Source organism: Panicum hallii, chromosome 1 (genome assembly GCF_002211085.1).
Source record: "Panicum hallii strain FIL2 chromosome 1, PHallii_v3.1, whole genome shotgun sequence".
NCBI classification, from domain to species: Eukaryota; Viridiplantae; Streptophyta; class Magnoliopsida; order Poales; family Poaceae; genus Panicum; species Panicum hallii.
In genome coordinates this window covers 26025984-26040149 of record NC_038042.1, presented here as the reverse complement: position 1 = coordinate 26040149, position 14166 = coordinate 26025984, and the positions used below count along the sequence as shown (strand labels likewise).

Here is a 14166-nt window from a genome sequence, read left to right as displayed (position 1 = left end):
GCAACGTCATCAAGTATGATGGAAAAACCAACCTTGGTATTTGGCTGGATGATTACCGCCTCGCGTGCCTGGCTGGTGGGGTAGATGATGACCTTTTTGTCATCCGGTTCCTCCCCATCTACATAGCTAATACGACCCGAGCTTGGCTCGATCACTTACCCAGAAACTCCATCGACAGTTCGGAGGACCTCAAGGAGACCTTCATTGGCAACTTCCAGGGTACTTACGTACAGCCCGGTAACACCTTGGACCTGAAAGGTTGCCGACAAAAGGCAGGTGAGGGCCTCAGGGACTACATTCGGCACTTTTCCCAAAAATATCATGAGCTCCCTAGCCTGGGTGACGCGGACATCATCTCAGCGTTCTGGTCCGGCACCAGTTGCCGGTCCTTGCTACACAAGCTCGGCCCTAGAATTTTACAAAAACAAACCTATACTTTTACAAAAACAACCCTAAACTTTTAGTAATTATGTTTTAGCCCCTGTAATTTTACATATAGGTCCCTAAATAACATTTCATAATTACAATTAGGTCCCTGCCCGAACTTAATTAATTATAAATAGGTCCCTAGTCTTTAAAACTTAATAACTCTTTCATACGAGCTCCGTTTTTAGCGATTCTTTCGCTCACGCGATCGTAGCAATGTGTAGAACTTTTTAGAACTGTTTGTTTAGTATTTAGCCATTATTTGGTGTACTGTTTTGATTTTTTGAATGTTTTGCTTGTGCCAGCGATCATAATTAGGAGCTTCGCCGCCCGAGGATTTTCTCGACCTACAGGACCAAGAGTTTGAGCAGCAGCAGCTAGTGGGAAGAGGCAAGTGTCCTTAATCATTTTGCACCTACCTCTCTACTATGTTCTTATACATCTTTACTTTACCGCAATGCATTAAATTGAATACCCATGTTTTACCCTTCTGTATCATTCCTTGTCGCCCTAGGTTTGGTCAATCACCTGTAAAAATGCTTAGCCCTGCCGTCTAATGGAATTAGGTTTTTCACTTGATGGTAACTTTGGTGGACTTCACCATGATGTTGGCTATGGCAAGAGATGTTGGGCTGGGTAATGGGTGATGCTGGGTAATGGGTGATGCTGGGGTTTGAACAATGGAGCAAGTTTTGATGATGCAAGTCCAGATGCTTCAGACCATGCAGCAGACCATGACCAACATGCATGCTCAGCCGCAAGGACCGCAGAGGGACAAGCTTGCAGAGTTTCAGCGTACTAAGCCACCTACCTTTTCTCACTCTATGGAGCCCATGGATGCTGATGATTGGCTCAAGTCAATGGAGAAGAATCTGCAAGTGATTCAATGTGTCGATCGTGAGAGGGTTCTGCTAGCTTCTCACCAGTTAGAAGGTCCAGCCTCTGATTGGTCGGATGCTTATGTGGAGGCACATGAGGATGTAACTAGCATCAACTGGCTAGAGTTCGAGACTGCTTTTCGCGCCCACTTTATGCCATTGGAAGTGATCAAGCTGAAGAAGAAAGAGTTTCAGGATATGAAGCAGGGATCCATGTCTGTGAGTGAGTATGTCACCCGTTTCACTCAGCTGTCTCGCTACGCCCCTGGTGATGTGGACACCGACGAGAAGAAGCAGGAGTGCTTTCTGAATGGACTGGCATATGCACAGGATGCTCGAGACTTTGAGACTTCCAGGGTATGGTGAACAAGGCTCTTGTTCTGGAGAACCGCAGAAGTATGATGGAGCGCAAGCAGAAGCGCCAGAACCAGCAGAACAACAATGCTAAGCCCCGTATTGGATCTTCGTCTGCCGGACCAGCTTTTTGCCTGTCCAGCAACAGTTCCAGCAAAGGTTCCAGCCGGCAGGACAAGGCTACGCAACCCTGCAGCATCAGATGATCCAGCGCCCCAACAATGTTCAAGCTCCAAATGCTGGGAATCAGACTGTCCAGAGGCCTCAAGATGGATAGAATGTGATTCCAACCCCGCCGGACAGGAGGTGCTTCTACTGTAGAGAGAAAGGTCACTTTGCTAATGTCTGCCCTAAGCCCCGCAACAACTACAGCCAGAATCAGACCACCAGTGCTACACCCAACCGCAACATCAACAATACTCCAGTAAACGCCAAGCAGAACTATGCACGTGAAAGAGTCAACCATGTTGCTATGGAGGATGCACAGGAGACGCCTGATTTTGTTCTTGGTATGTTTCCTGTCAACGACACTACTGCAATCATGCTATTTGATTCTGGAGCATCTCATTCTTTCATATCTGCAATCTATGCTGAGAAACATAATGTGCCAGTAGTCATGCTTAAGAATCGCATGATAGTTAGTTCTCCTGGAGGAGATATGCCTGCAAGGCAAGTATGCCCGAAGGTGAACCTTAAAATAAGGGGGGAGGTAGACTTTTCCGCCAACCTTATCGTTCTAGATTCTAAGGGCATCGATGTCATTCTTGGAATGGACTGACTAGGCAAGCACAAGGGACTGATAGACTATGCAAGACAGGCTGTGAAGCTCACTCAGAGGACGGGAAGGAACTGGAGTACACAGCAGAACCGTTCGTCACCAGCAAAGCGGCAACCAACCAAGTTCGTGTGAATGAGTTCCCCGTGGTCAATGAGTTCCCTGATGTCTTTCCCGATGAGTTGCGCCGCCTGACCGAGATCTGGAGTTTGTGATTGAGTTAAAACCTGGTACTGCACCCATATATAAGAGGTCATATAGAGTGGATACGCAACAATTAGCTGAACTTAAGGAACAGCTACAAGAGTTGCAAGAGAAAGGGTATGTACGTCCTAGTTCGTCACTCTGGGGAGCCCCAGTTATCTTCGTTCCGAAGAATGATGGTACTCAAAGGATGTTTGTTGACTACTGTGCTCTTAACGAGGTCACCATTAAGAACAAGTACCCCTTACCGAAGATCGATGATCTGTTCGATCAACTCAAAGGAGCATGTGTGTTCTTGAAGATTGATCTCCGTTCCGGATATATATCATCAACTGAAGATTAGAGAGAGTGACATACCAAAGACTGCTTTTATCATAAGGTATAGGTTGTACGAGTGTACGGTTATATCTTTTGGACTGACAAATGCTCCTGCCTACTTCATGTATCTAATGAACAAGATCTTCATGGAGTACTTGGACCAGTTTATGGTTGTGTTCATCGATGATATTCTGATCTACTCGAAGGATGAAGAAGAGCACGAGAAACATCTTCGTTTGGTATTGCAGAAGCTTAGAGATCACCAGTTGTATGCTAAGCCGAGTAAGTGTGAGTTCTGGTTGAAGGAAGTTCCTTTTCTGGGACGCATCATCTCGCAAGGAGGGATAGATGTGGATCCTAGCAAGATCAGAGATGTGCTAAGTTGGAATACTCCCAAGGATGTCTCTGGTATCCAAAGTTTTCTGGAATTGGCAGGATATTATAGGAGATTCATTGAAGGATTCTCCAAGATAACTAAGCCAATGATGCAACTGCTAGAGAAGGACAAGAAGTTTGAGTGGTATGCAAAGTGTGAAGCAAGTTTCAAGAGTTGAAGAAGAAACTTACCACCGCCTCTGTTTTGGTCATCACTTGAGATGGTGATCAGAAGGCTGGAATGTGCCAGGGTCGTTTGGCGGTAGTTCACACACCAAACATGTTCCTCGCTGCATCTGGATGGATCTCATCAAATCCTTCTGTGGACATCTAGAGGACATCATGGAACACATGTTGGTATGTTTTATGCATCACAAAAGTAAAGGAATTGATGGAAACATGGAATGGTTTCCCGTGGAGTGCAATGCACACAGACCCAGGATAGGGGGCAGAGGTCGGTGCGAAGACGATTCTGGTTGTTTGAGGACTCCTCTAACTGATATTTTTGGATATGTTGTAGAGGACAGCAAGACACACCTCCTAGAATAAATTGGTCACATTTTGTTGGGTAGATGGCCCGGGACGTTGATGCTAATCTAGGTGCAGCAACGCTGCATGTGAGTGCAGGGTACGAGCCTGACAGTGTGGTTCGGTTTGGGAGCTGGTGTGCTGTGGTAGGGGGTCCTTTTATAGGCCAATGGAGGTAGAGGTGCTAAGAATTATGACCATTAAGATAGCAGTTTCAACTCTTCTTAATGCGATTTGATGGGAATAAGTGGCCGGCAAATTTGAGGTGGCTAATGACATGGAACTGCTGTTTATTGGGCTACAATCAAAGCACGAGGTATCATTAAACAACCAGCCATGATGGAGAGTGCATTATGACCATTACAGGGCAAATTCTCGATGGGATTTCATGGAGGATTTTAGGACAAAAATCCCGAGCATAAAAGGACATGGCTGCTAATTCTCTTGAGCTTGAGTGCGAGTTTTGGATGCTTGTTTATGGAGAACAGAATGAAGATAAAGGACAATGTCGAAGAAGAAATGATAGGTTGATTTGGGGGGATTCCCTTCCCCGTTTCTTCGGATGCTGGCAGATGGAGGTGCGAGAAGGGTAGTGTCGAGCATGCACAAGCTGATAACTGCTGCATAACTCGGCGGGGCGCGTGATCATCGGGGAATTGATCGCCTTGTCTCCGGTTTGAATCTCCAGCAGAAATGCTCTTCAATTCCTTGGTTTAACGCGGCGATTGATGGAGGGGATTGACTGCCGGGAGCTATTACGAGGTCATGAACTCGGGCACACGCACGGTGCTGGCAGAGGTCGCAGCATGGGGTGGGGGCGGTCGGTGGGCAGCGGCGTAAGGTTTTTGCTTTTCCAGGTTAGGTCCCATAAGGGAAAGCAGTCAGCTTTAAAACTATTGATTCCCATGATTTTAGGGTGTGTTCGTTTCCGATTACCTAAATTTTGGAGGGGTTAAATCAAAAAGAATCTTATCATTTAGAAGTATTAAATAAAGTCTAATTACAAAACTAATTGCAGAACCCTAGTGCTAATTCGCGAGACGAATCTAATGAGGTATATTAGTCCATGATTAGCGAATAATTACTGTAGCATCACTGTGGCAAATTATGGATTAATTAGGCTCATTAAATTTGTCTCGCGAATTAGCATCTAGCTGTGCAAAAAATTTTATAAACAGATTTTATTTAATACTTCTAAATAGCAAGATTCTCTTTGATGTGATGGGTCTAAAGTTTAGATAGCAGCAGGAAACGAACAGGCCCTTAATCTATTACTACTTATAAAAGACTGAGTTTGGTGATGGTGTGTCTGCCATCAACACATCTCAACCGTCCGATCACATCCAACAGCTCAAATTCGCTCCCACCCCTGCTCCTCTCTCTTCCTCCGCCCGTGCTGCGTGGCTCTGGTGCCGAAGCCGCCGCCGCTGCCACTTGCCAATCCACCCTCCGCCCGTCAGTCCCGATCCATCCCCGCTTCCTTCCGCTGCAACTTCCTGATCAACAACGCTGCGCCCATTGCTCCCGATCCACCCCCGTTCCCCTGCCAGTCTTCACCCCGTTGGCTCCCGATGACCCAAGTGCAACCCCCCAGCTCCCTGCTCCCACCACCGGCCCCTCCCTCCTGGAAGCCCGCCGCCGGCCCTTACATCAAGCTCGCCACCGAGTGCATCTTCCTCCCAGATCCGCAGCCTGCCACCGTCCCTTCCCTCCCAGATCTGCAGCCCACCGTCGGCCCCTCCCTCCTGGATCTGCAGCCCGCCGTCGGCCCCTAACGCTAGCTTGACGCCGAGTGCCTCCACATGACTGCACTCTGTTCGGCCCCGCTCGCCAACCCCATGCTACAGGGTCGTGCTCGAGCTCATATGTGATATCCAGTTGTCGAATCCCCTGTATCTTTATGAGGAATTTGTGAGCAGAATGGCATATGCACAAATTGAACTTGCAAAGGAAAGGAAATATGGTGATTCAAAAAGGTAAATATGTCGTTTTTCTGAAGCTAAGAATTTTCTGCCGTCTAGCTCCAAAAGGGGACTTGCAACCTTTTTTAAGTACCAATCCGTCTGAGGAATTAGTCTGGATCTCCATATTCGGTTAGTTTGGAATTGATCCTTGTCTTTCTTGGCTGGTGGGCACTACAGTTGTCACTAAACATAATGAGAGGCTTGCTTTGGGCAGGCTTGGAGTACTATGCGAGCAGAGCAGGTACAATTCTAATCTGAACTTTCAGATTGTTCTAACAAGTACTGCTATGTATGGAAAGATGCTAAGTCTATTATATGTGTCAAAACATAGGTGAAGCAACTAAACAATCTAGGATACGAGGTGATTCTGTTCACCTCGGGTGTTGTTGGCATGGGGAAACAGAGGCTCAAGTACCGCAAACTTGTCAATAACAGCTTTGCTGATCTGTAAAACCCACAAATGGAACTTGATGGAAAAGCTTGTGCTGCCTTTGGTCAGAGTGGCCTCATGGCTCTTTACGATATGTTATTTACCCAAGTTTGTTTTTAGCCAGCCTACCATTAAATCAGTGTAAAAAAATGGCACCTTGTTCATCTGATTCTAATGTAAAATTTCTTCTGATGCAGCTTGATGTGTCCTCGTCTACCCTTCTTGTGAGAGACAATGATTTTTAGAATCCAAACTTTCGGGAGAGGCTCCATGAAAATGTCGAGTAACTGTTAGATCGTAAAGTTATATCAGTATTCAATGAAAATGATGCCTTCAGCACAAGGAAGGCTTCATATGAGGTGCGTGTTGTACCATGCAGTGACTTAAAAAAAATAAATCACAGTTTCCTTTTTGGTTTGCACTGCTTTATGTGTGATAAATGTAACTCAGTTGTGGTGTATTAATCAGTGTATAAAACAATATTAAAAATTTCTAGGTTTAGCAACTTTATCAAAAAAAATAGCATTTTCTTTGATGCTCACCAACAATAATTTTTTAGAGGAATACAAGATTCATCTGGTATATTCTAGGACAATGACAGTTTAGCGGGCCTGCTAGCAATGGAACTCAAAGTTGATCTCCTTGTTCTACTCAGTGATGTGGATGGGCTCTACAATGGCCCATCAAGTGATCCTCAATCCAGGATCGTATACATACTTACATTAAAGAGAAACATCACAATGGAATTACTTTTGGCAGTTTTGGGGACAAGTCGTGCGTAGGTAGAGGTGGAATGACAGCTAAAGTGATGGTAGCCATTGTGGTTTCAACCAGTGGCACACCTACAAGGTAAGGGAGCATTTTGCAGGCTACTATTCCCTTGGCAAATCACAGTGATCATCATATATCTCTTTCATTTGTCGCAGCACATGGATCAGACAAGTTCCTTCTTCGTACTATCTTGGATACATTCTCTCATCCAAGAGCAAGTAATTTTGGCATCAAAGTCAGTAACCACATCAATGACCAATGGTGAAGCTGATATTGATGCCTCAGAGTTACTGAAAGAAAAGGTTTACTTCCTGGATCTATCTGTTTGGTCTTAATTTCCATTATTCCTTTTAGAAAGCGGTTTGGCAACACCTGCCAGTATTGTATTCCAGAATAATTACAACCTTTTGAAGCTTTTTGAGTTTAATATTCAATTCCCTAACACAAGTTTTGCTAAGATTATCACATCCCAAAATACTTATATTCTCTTCCGTCTGCTCATCCTACAAAAGATTATTGTTCAATAATGGGTTAAGGAGTTATTTTATGAAATGCTTTGTCCTTATTTTCCACTCTGAACGGTTTATTTAGTAAGAGATGGAGTTTGATGTTGCTAAGATTTTATTGTATTTGTGTCATAATCTTGTCCAAAGCTGTATTTTAGTATAATTTTATTCTGCTTTGCAGCGTGGTTTAGATAATCCATTTGTAAATGTTAACCATCTCAAAGCGGCTAGGTTTTAGAAGTTACAATGAGAAGTTTTTAGTGTTCAAATATGTGCTAAAAATAAGATGTATTGTAAGTTACACCCGTTGCAAATGTAGAAGGGAAGAACAGAACTGCTTTCCTTTTGTGTAGATTGGAGTTCTAATAATTTGATGTCTAGCAATTTTCCTTTTTTATTTTCGGATTTCAAGTTAAACAATATTACATAAACTCTATGACACTGCACATGCTACAAACTGGAACTGGAATGTCAAATGGATAGCGGCTATTGGTGACATCTTCTAGCATCGTCAACTCTACCTATTTGCAAAGCATTTTGTAGATTCTTTTTTCAAGTAGAAACAGTCATTAACTTGGATATTTATGATAATTCATCCAATAAATAGTTCTAGCCTTCTAGGTTCATGATGTTAAATGTCCTCTTCCCAGTCTGCTTTGCTCCTCTGTTTCCCTTGCACACATGTTGTAGCCCATAGACAATAAACAACTAATGTTTTATGGATTTTTACTTATTGATCATTTGATGCTCAACTTAAGTTGCTACTGCAATCAGATGGGGCAGATTCTTGAACCTTGAAGCATGTACATTGTTCATCATGTCACCAAGCCATGCCGCTGACCATGGGTAGCATCATCATTAGTCTGATAATTCTTTCCAATTTTTTAGGGAAATACAGTACAAGTCCCTACTGTAATAATTCTTTTCTATTGTCACATCAAGTCTAGCTTAAATATGTTGGCTTATGGAAGCAGGGGCCTATATTGGAGAATATCTTGTGGCTCCCAAGGTGGTACTCGGCGTCTGCAGCAAGGCGTGGTCACTCTCCTATTGTAATAAAACTGGCGGATATAAAATATATTGCCATGATTTTAGCTGTCCGTTGCAACGCACGGGCACATAACTAGTAAGGTTTCAAAGCTAGGTCTTTACTCGGTTTTGAATTCAAACACTAACTAGAGGAGTGCCCGCGCGTTGCTGCGGAAAAAAAGAACAAATTATTACTATATTTTACAATAGTAGTATGTGTAGTTGATTTCCAAACATAAAACAATACCACACAATAAGCCAATAGAAGTTCAACTCCATATAAAAAAATAGAAATCCATCATTATCAAAAAAGGGAATATTATTATTCCAATCTCTGCATGGGTTTGTGAATAATGTTGTCTCTCCATATAAGTTCGGTAATGCTGAGTTTGTGAATAATGTTGTCTCTTTAATTGTTTTTTTTTCTCAATGTCTTGGTGCTAAAAGGGAAATTCTCTAGAGCTTTCTCATCACACCTAAAATATGACAATTGGAGTTCTAATGTCAGATGTAACCCATTTAACAGTTTCTAAAAGAAGGAAAAAAAGTTGGTTTTGATGAATCTACATCATCCCCCTCTGCAAACTCGACATTCCCCCAGTGAAGAATAGCAGCAACAACATGAAAGATAGCTTCCTAAATAAAATATAAGCATGTAGTCAAAGAAAAACTCCAGCCGGTCTTTTTAAACAGAAGAAAATATGAAGCAATCATTAAATAACCAGATAAATACCTGCTCTTCAGAACTAATTCTGATAATATCCATAGATTGAAATAAGATTTCAGGAGCAATCAGGCAAACAACTGACAATGGATTAGAAAACAGAAAGCAGATGGAAAGCACATACACATATAAGCCAGGAACTTTACCTGTTCTGGACGAAAGAACAACCTATTCATGTTAGCCAACTCAACTGTGTCATAGTCATACAACAGAAGGCATCCAATTCCACATGTATTGAACATCTCCGCAGCAACACTACCAACACCACCTATACCCTGTGGAACAATTGTAGTGAATCAAAATTTTTTTTTGATTTGAAATAAGGAGCGTTGAAGGTATGAATCGTCTGCCTAAAGAAAGCTGTAAGCAACGCAAGCAATACAGAAACAATAGCAAAAAGCCACTTGAATTATTTACTACGCATTCCTTATTATAAACTGTATATTATGGGTGTGTCACCGAATCTAGTATAGCTTCTCATTGAGGCGCACACGGCAATGAGGCCCGTGTTGAGGAGCAGCAAGACACAGCTCTTGGAGGTCGAGAGGTAGACCATCGTCAGGTAGAACTGCTCCCGACAGCTGAAGGATTAGTACATCGGGCGACACCATCGCCAGCAGGCTGAACGCCACGTACATCTGTAGCCAGATCATCTCCGACACCACAAATAGCTGGCAACGAAATTCCTACCAGCAGCACCACAGGATCGCCTGCAACATCCGCAACATGAAATTAGTAGGTTGTCTCTCAAGAACTGATGAGTGCCGTGCGAATCGAAACCTAGGTGACCAGACTGCCTCCGCACCAGATCTAGAAAGCGAGTGAGGGATCCCCGGGAGGTTACATGAGGGGAAGGGTTACCTAGCGTCCTGCCGCTGGCTCGGCGAGCCAACGGCACCCGTCGTTGCCCGCCACCGCCTCCGGCTGCCGCGGATCCGCCACCTCCACCCTTCTCCACGACCTCCGGCGTCGCCCCTCCGACCCCGCCCGCCGGCCACCCGCAGCCCACCCCCGCCGAGCCGAGCCGCACCGCCATCCCGCCGCCCGCCGCCGGACCCATCGCCGCCCCCGGAGCTCCTCTAAAGCCGGAGCTCCTCGCCGGCGCAGCACCCCCGACAACCCCGCACCCCAAAGTCGGGGCACCGTCGACACCGCCCGCGCTAATCCGCCGGCCGGCGAGTCGGCGGTGCCCCCGCCACTGCCTCCCACCGCCCCCGGCTCCACCACCAGGACTCTGCGGCGTGGCGAGGAAGGAGGAAAGCGGCGTGGTGAGGAGGGAGGAAGGTGGCGGAGCACGGCGGCGGAGCGCAAGAGGGAGGAATGGTGGCGGTGGAGCACGAGAGGGAGGAAGGCTGTCGGATAGGGTTGCCGGGGGCATTAATATAGTGCTGCGCGGTTTTAGTGGGCCGGGCCGGGTCTCTGGCTCACTGTAGCCAGCGCCCGGCCGCACAGTAGACTTAGCGTACCTGGAAAGGGTTACCTGGCGTCCTGCCGCTTGCTCGCCGAGCCAACGGCACCCGTCTTTGCCTACCACGTGTCCGCCGGCAGAGTCCGGATCGGACTCGGCCGGCGGCGCCGCCTCCGGCCGCCGCGGATCCACCACCTCCGCCCTTCTCCACGAGCTCCGGCGCCGCCCCTCCAACCCCGCCCGCCGCCGAACCTGCCGCCGCCCCCCGAAGTCCCCTAAAGTCGGAGCTCCTTGCCAGCGCAGCACCCCCGACAACCCCACACCCCTAAGTTGGGGCGCCGCCGGCACCGCCCGCGCTAATCCGCCGGCCAGCGAGTCGGCGGCGCCCGCACCGCCTCCGGCTCCGCCACCAGGACTCTGCGGTGCAGCGAGGAAGGAGGAAGGCGGCGCAGCGAGGAGGGAGGAAGGCGGCGGCGCACGGCGGCGGAGCGCGAGAGGGAGGAATGGCGGCGGTGGAGCGCGAGAGGGAGGAAGGCTGTCGGCTAGGGTTGCCGGAGCATTATTATAGTGCTACGCGATTTAGTGGGCCGGGCCGGGTCGCTGGCTCAATGTAGCCAGCGCGCGCCCGGCCGCACAGTAGACTTAGCTTACCTGAGCGCAGGGCGATATATGGTCAAGCCTAAATCATTGTCTTATTATGAGCTACAAAGAAATCGATTAGATGATGAGTAGCAGATGAACACCAGCATACCCTTGTGTCGTTTGTACTTGGTCTTGCACTGGGGGCACGCTTAGGTACCGTCTTAGCGCTCGTACTCATAGCAGGGGCGGCAGATCGGGAAGCCACAGACGTCACAGGCGGTGAAGAGCCCAATGTCCGCCGTCGTGCCGACTCCATCGCCGCAGATCTGACACATCTAGGCCCCTCCATGCTTCGCCGATTTCTTCGTGTGCTCACACACAAAAAGGAGAGGAAAACAACGCAAAACACATCCAAAGTTCAGACCAATCCCGCGCTAGCACGGCGGCTCGTCGTCTCGTCGTCCTCGAACTCGGGTGGGCAGCGACTTGGGCCCTCCCTCACGCTCGCAGGCGTGGACAATCGAATCCCGCATGGGGTGGGCAGATCCGGTGCGGGGGGTGCAGCACATGAGAAGCTGGCGCAGTGGCGTACTTGAAGAAGAGGACCCTCATAGAGCTGTGCGCGGCGGGGTGGGGGAGGAGGGGCGTGGCGTGTGGAAGACGGCGGAGAGTTTCACGACGGTAACGGGGGGAGGAGGAGGTTGGTGGGAGTCAGTGTTGGTAGCCTGCGTACAGGGTACCCCGCATACAGGCTCAAGACCAAGATAAGGGGCAGGATGTGTTGCCACGTGCTGCCCACAAGTCCCACGGTCCGTTCCGGACCCGGCCTACCTGCTGAGGAAGGCTCCGGTGCTGCCACGTGTCCTACGGCCCCGGACCCGGTCTCCCTGCTGAGGAAGGCTCCAATGCTGCCACGTGTCCTACGGCCCCGAACCCGGCCTACCTGCTGAGGAAGGCTCCGGCGCTGCCACGTGTGCTACGGTCCCGGACCGGCCTGCCAGCGGAGTAAGGCTCCGACGCTGCCACGTGTCCTACGGCCCCGGACCCAGCCTCCCTGCTGAGGAAGGCTCCGGCTCTGCCACGTGTCCCACGACCCCGGACCCAGCCTCCCTGCTGAGGAAGGCTCCGGCGCTGCCACGTGCCCTGTGGCCTCGGACCCGGCCTCCCTGCTGAGGAAGGCTCCAGTGCTACCATGTGTCCTGCGGTCCCGGACCCGGCCTCTCTGCCGAGGAGGGCTCCGGCACCGCCACGTGTCCCACGGCTCCGGATCCAGCCTCCCCGCCTAGGAGGGCTCCTGTGCGGCCACGTGTCCCGAGCACCCTCCTGAGGGCGCTCGGGTCTTGAGTATAAAGCAAGGCACCCGCCATCAATGCGGGTGGTTGAGATGCCGCTGGCCCTCGGTTAGGATCAGAGTCAACCAAGACGTGCGGTACGGCACGCACGTTCCCCAGGCGCACGTGCCTGACAGCGCTACAATGACAGGTAAGGCCGGCCCAACGTGTCTACAGTTTCCTGCGGCTCTGTACCGCCGACCGCACAGAGGCCTGGCCGCACTGCCCAAGGCCACAGTAGCGGTAGGACATGACAGGACATTCCCTTTTCCACTAACAGAGTGACAGGACAAGGCATGCTCCACGTCGCGAAAGACATCATTTTGCTACTTTTAGCTAGCGGTGCCCTAGTCACTGTATAGGGTGCTGACCGTACCGGGGCCACCTATCGGGCCCCAGGTCGTTGTGTAACCATTCCGGCCTTGGGCTATAAAAGGCCCTGGCTAGCAACCGAAAAAAAGGGTGAACAAGCTCTGGCAAGTACACACAATCTCACACAACTCCACACAAGTTCACACGAACTGAAAATAACGCACAAGAGCACACTAGCACACAAAGCAATACAACTCCAGTGGACGTAGGGTGTTACGCTCCGGCGGCCCGAACCACTTCAAAACTCTGGTGTCCACCATGTCTAACTTACTCCGGCGAGAGCACTAAGAGACCTAGTCCCTCCGAACAACAAACCACAGCTGTCCGCACTAGTTGCGGGCCGGTGGAAGTGTCGACACACTTCGACATTTGGCGCGTCAGGAAGGGGGCTGCGTCGTTCTTGGTGTTCCCTGCTACACCACAATGGTAGACATCAGATCCATCGCTGCTTCCTCTCATCCCTCTCGCCATGGGCAAGAGGTCGAGGGGGAGGCTACTTCTCGCTCAAAGGCGGGTCGATCCCGCCGAACGAGCGGCCACGTGGCCACCACAGCCGTAGCGGCCACTATGGCCACTGCACGGCAGCAACTTTCAGCCGCCAGGTGCTCCGGCGCTATCATCAGAGTTTGTGTGTAGCAGGAAGCTCCAGGTGGGTGACCTAGTGCTCCGGCACATACTCAACCATAAAGGTGCCGACAAACTCTCCCCCAGCTGGGAGGGGCCCTTCCGAGTAACAAAGGTCTGCCTCCCTGGATGTGTCCGCCTGACTACGGAGGATGCAACACCACTGCCAAACCCTCGTAAGTTTTATCCTTACTACAGCGGCGGGATCGTTTTTTTCCGATAGTTGTCATAGCGTCCAGGAGTAGTGCTCGAAACAACTAAACCCCGGTGGGTCCAGGGTGTGCAGCTTGCTTAGCCTGGTCCTGTACCCTAAGCGTGCGCACTTTGCCTCCCTCGTCATCTGGGGTGGGTCGTTGTCTTCATGTGTAGCCTGCCTTCTCATATGTAATACCAAATACCGGGAATTGTCCATCTCGCCCTATATGTGTTTGCAATAATGTTCATAAAATTGTGCTTCAATTTTGTGTTCGTTTTTGTATATTTGTCCCTCGCGTGGTCCGATACCTTTTCCCTGTGTCATCATTAGTTCGGATTATGCAATCATGTTGCAAGCGGGTCTGCATGAGA

General features: G+C 49.0%; 1 long non-coding RNA gene and 1 pseudogene across 3 annotated transcripts; one reads left to right on the top strand and one right to left on the bottom strand.

Moving 5' to 3' along the window:
* The first annotated feature begins 5692 nt into the window (after window positions 1-5692).
* On the top strand, window positions 5693-8649 carry LOC112888006 (annotated as a pseudogene).
* Window positions 8650-8791: 142 nt separating this feature from the next.
* LOC112888013 lies at window positions 8792-11994 on the bottom strand. 3 transcript variants are annotated; one of them, XR_003227688.1, is made up of 5 exons: window positions 11442-11994; window positions 9742-9992; window positions 9429-9557; window positions 9292-9310; window positions 8792-9194 (listed from the first exon to the last, which is right to left on the bottom strand). It is a non-coding gene; the product is annotated as an uncharacterized LOC112888013 (long non-coding RNA). The 3 variants fall into 3 exon arrangements; XR_003227683.1 differs by having other exon boundaries at window positions 8792-9557; XR_003227684.1 differs by lacking the exons at window positions 8792-9194; window positions 9292-9310; window positions 9429-9557 and having other exon boundaries at window positions 9575-9992.
* Between the last annotated feature and the right edge of the window lie 2172 nt (window positions 11995-14166).